Genomic DNA, 4,722 nt, shown 5'->3' with positions numbered 1-4,722 from the left:
GCTCCGAATGATACCGATCTCAAATTTGGATAAATCCTCGGGAGATCCAAGTGAGTCGCGACCGAAGTACTTTTGCCTAGTTCTGGCAAATGCTGGGCAATCAAGCATAAAGTGATTTGGTGATTCCACCTCATCATCCTCCATACAGCTGCAGCAGGATGGAGTTTCCAGTATATTGAGACGTACCGCTTGGATACCCATGGAACAGTGCCCTGTCAAACCCCCAATGACCATTGATAGGTGAGCCTTAGTGAACCCAATTATTTCAGCACACCTCCTGCCATCCACTTTCGGCCAGAAAAATCTTGCTACCCTGCAAGACGTGGTGTCCGCCCAACGTTTGCTGAACTGACTCGAGGCCCAGCTATGGAGGTGCAATCCACAGGTGGCAAGCGGGATCCCGAAATCTCTACAGCCATCTTCATCCGGTTCATTTGAACAGACGCGGGCTAAGAGATCCGCTTGTCAGTTACCCGGGATATCACTATGACCCGGGACCCAGATAATCTTAATTGTAAAATAATTCGATGCAATCGCAAGCGAGGTCAGGGACTCCCAGACCGCCCTCGATCGCACTGTAGTTGAGCTCAAGGCCTTGATAACCGCTTGGCTATCAGAGTAGATGTTAAAATCCCTAACCGTGGTAGCACTGGATAGCATTCCATCCACCGCATCCTTAATCGAGCAATTTCCGCTTGGAATACACTGCAGTGATCAGCCAACTTAAACTTGCGGCTTAAATTTAGCTCTTGACAAAAGACCCCCCCACCAACATTTCCATCCAGCTTCGACCCATCCGTGAACAAGTTAACCGGTTCAATGCCCCAGATAATTCCTCTTCCCCACTCCTCTCTCTCTGGAATGACTGGGGTGAAGGTTGTAAAACGGAGGCTATTTGCAGAGCACTTTCACAACATAGAACTCAAGACTCTATAGTTGCATGGATCGATTCTGTGCTCAGGAGTAGGGTCTCCAACACAACTAAAGTAGCTGGCTCAGTTAAATGGTTACCAGAGACACACCTCAGGCATGTTATTGTCTTTTTTTTTGGATACTGGTAATTAATGAAATTTTTGAAATCTTTAAAGCAGAAGAAGTCGCATACTCTAACGATTTAGTGAACTCGATCACAAGTAAGTTCCTGCACACGATTTGTGAATGCTTGGATACGGTATTTTTGACGCATTGCACGTTGGGCAAATAAAAACGGGATGGGCGTAAATCTAACAAAAACGGAGCTTATGCTGTTCACAAGAAAGGAAAGAAGAAGAATAACCCAAATATTTTGGTATGTACACGAATACAAGTTAAACTGGCAAAGGGGCCTTGATATGAAATCAAAGAATGCTTTGGCAGTATACTACACTTGCAAAAAGGCTTTCGGGAGGAACTGGAGACTGTCACCGCATATCATAAGTGGCATGTATATTGTACAACAGAGTCTTCCGACCGATACTAACGTATTGGTCTTTTGCCAGGTAGAAGGCTCTTGACAAGAACAGCAATAAACTTAGGGTTGGGAAGGTGCAAAGGCTAGCATGTCTGGGTATGTGAGGGGCAGTCAGCAGCGCACCACAGCAACGGTATAACGTATTTTTCACTTGATGCGTCTACAAGTTTTCGTGCAGCGAATAGCTGCGAAAGGGGCTCTGAGAATAATTTAACATGTGGAAATCAATCGATTAAGGGCAGGGAACGAAATTAAATTTGACCTCCAGGTGCAAAGCGTAAGATATGCTTCAATGAAGGAATGCGATAAGACCTAGACAGCGAAAGAGGCATTTCAATCAATACAGATGGATTAAAAATGGAAAAGAGAACCGAAGCTGGAATATACTCAAAGCATCTGAACCTCAGTCTATCTTACCGAATCATGCAGTGCCTTAAAAACTGGAAGTCTATACCATAGAAAGAGCAACCAGACTGCTCAAGAATAGTAAGGTCCCAGACATCATTATAACGATAACTGTTGACAGGCAAGCCGCCTTAAAATCACTAAAATCCAACGTAATCAATTTGGATATCATGCGAAGGTGTCGAGCCACGCTGACGTCCATAAGGCACCTAAATGTCTAACTTTACTTGCTTCCAGGAAACAGCGTATGATCATGTTGGAAAAGAAAAGCAACGAGCTTCCTGAAAAAGTGCTTCGACGGTGGCGCATACCAACAAACTCCATCAGCAGGAGCTGTCAGAATGCGGAGGAAGAATTGTCGATTCATCACTTTCTCAGGACCACAAACAAGACGACTCAGATTTATGGGCGCACGGTTTTTCGACAATCTAGCATATATTGGAAAAGTGGATCTCTCATTCCTGCTTGATTCTTTGAGGACCACTAGGAAGTTATCTAGTTGGACGAATGTGCCGTCAACCGGCGCTCACTGAGGGCACTCACAATAGACAAAAATGTCTCGGAATTTAAGTGTGGGAAATTCTTTCTTAAAAACGAAGAATTTAATTGGCAAAACTTGTACGAATTGTCACTCCAATTTTTATACCTTTCATGAAAATGAAATGGTATATTAATTTCGTCACGAAACCTAAAATTGTAAGTCCTTAAAGGAAAATAGATAGACCCACCATTAAGTATACCGAAATAATCAGAATGAAGGGCTGAGTTGATTTAGCCATGTCCGTCTGTCTGTCTGTTCGTCTGTCCGTCTGTCTGTTTGTATGCAAACTAGTCCCTCAATTTTTGAGATATCTTGATAAAATTTGGTGAGCAGGTGTATTTGGGTGTCCGATTAGACATTTGTCGGAACCGGCCGGATCGGACCACTATAGCATATATCTTGCATACAACCGATTTTTCAGAAAAAAGAGGATTTTTGTAATATCTTACTCAATTTAACAGATTGAAGCTTCAAACTTCACCATATACTTTCGTATATTGCACATATTGTTGCCTGAAAAAATTGATGAGATCGGTCGTATATATATTATATATCCCCCACAACCGATTGTTCAGATAAGAAACTTTTTGTAATTACTGCCCCATTTTAAGAGCTAGAGGCTGCAAATTTCAACGAATGCTTACGTATATAGCATATATTGTTGTCTGAAAAAATCATAGAGATCGGTGGTACATATATTATATACCCCATATAAACTGTGTTTTTTTACCCCTTTTTTACGGCTAGAAGCTTCAAAATTCAAAACATTTCATCAAATAGTTACGTTTACGTCATATATTGTTGAAATACGTGATTCGTAGTCATAGTTTTTACACGCAGGCCACAAAAAACCTGAAACTTTGCATCCTCACACAAAGTACCTACCTATTTTTTATTTTATATTTATCTTAAAAATCGTTTAGGTATGTAGATCTGTTCACTAGATATTTCTTATCTATACATCCGATTATTCGGAGATTACGAACGGGATAAGATTATTGTTCAGCCCCATTCATGAAAGGTATGAAGTCTTCGGCATAGCCGAAGACAGTCCCGTCCTTACTTGTTGTATTTGCTGCTGTACATCTAAGCGTCTAGCTTAATCCATATGACAATGACTCATCAAAGGCGTCAGCGTGTTGCTGCTCTGTTTGTTGCTTAAGTATTCGATTTGTTCATAAACCTATGTATGTTGGACATAGTTGCATCTGTGTATGTACATATACGTTTGTATGTATGCATATGCGGTTTTGCATCGGTAGAATAAGTTTAAATTATGCTTCCTTCGAATTATTATGCATGAGCACAATACATATATATTCGAGTACGCTGTCCATCTTCTAGTCAATCTATCTGCCTTACTGCCTCCCCAACTACGTATCGACTAACTTTAGGCATACTCAAACACCCGCGTTAGTACCATCTTTCGTTGTTTTGACTGCTCTTTCGTATGCAGCATGTAGTTGCACTAATTCACATTTGATGTTCCTTGAATGCGTTTGGTCAATGAGGTTATCCGATATTCATAGTACAACCGCATTGCCTCATTTCTAGCGCGCTAGCATCAGAGCCAAAGAGCTACAGCCACTTTATATGTTACTAGACGATTCCTGAAAGTTAACTGTACGTTGAGATGCGTCTGCTTGATGCACAAGGTAAGTACTGACACTGTGCTGCTCGCTGGAAAGCTTCTACGTCGCCTTAGTTGACGTTCACTTGTTGTTGGCTCAGTTGTATTTGAGTCCATGCTACGTCACTGCCTTGAAATTTGCAAAGCTCCAACAATTGAACATGATACTGGTAGTTCGTTGTGCTGCTTTAGTTACTTAGATGTTGTTCTTGTTTTGATTTTTATTATTGTATATCGAACGCCTTTGGCGTAAACGGCCATGTCTGCGCTTTGTTTTCTTCCTCTTGCGAACGATTTAGCGCGCTTTGCATTTTATTCCGTTGTTATTCCCTTTTAACTATTCCTTGTCGCACCTTTGATGCGCAGCGATTTGTTGTGGTAGGTCTGTGTAGCGCTTCCGCGTACCTCAATATGGCTGGTTCCTTTCAAAGTGGATATTTTACGACAAATTTCTTCCTTCCATTGGTTTGCTTATTTGGACGCGTCAATTCGCGTTGCCCACAAAATGCACACGAAAATAGATTTTCACTAATTTTTCTCTTTACCACTTTGGGAGGTGTCAGATTTGTCTTATCGCTAATTTTAAGTGTTCAGATACTTTCCATATTTAGATTTAACGACTTGCCTCAACTCGATACCAACACAAATCACGTTTAATTTTTTTTCTCTTTCTTTATTCTGTGTTTCGCATGCAAA

This window comes from Eurosta solidaginis, chromosome 3, assembly GCF_040869045.1.
Source record: "Eurosta solidaginis isolate ZX-2024a chromosome 3, ASM4086904v1, whole genome shotgun sequence".
Classification (NCBI taxonomy): Eukaryota; Metazoa; Arthropoda; class Insecta; order Diptera; family Tephritidae; genus Eurosta; species Eurosta solidaginis.
This window is presented reverse-complemented; position numbering follows the sequence as displayed.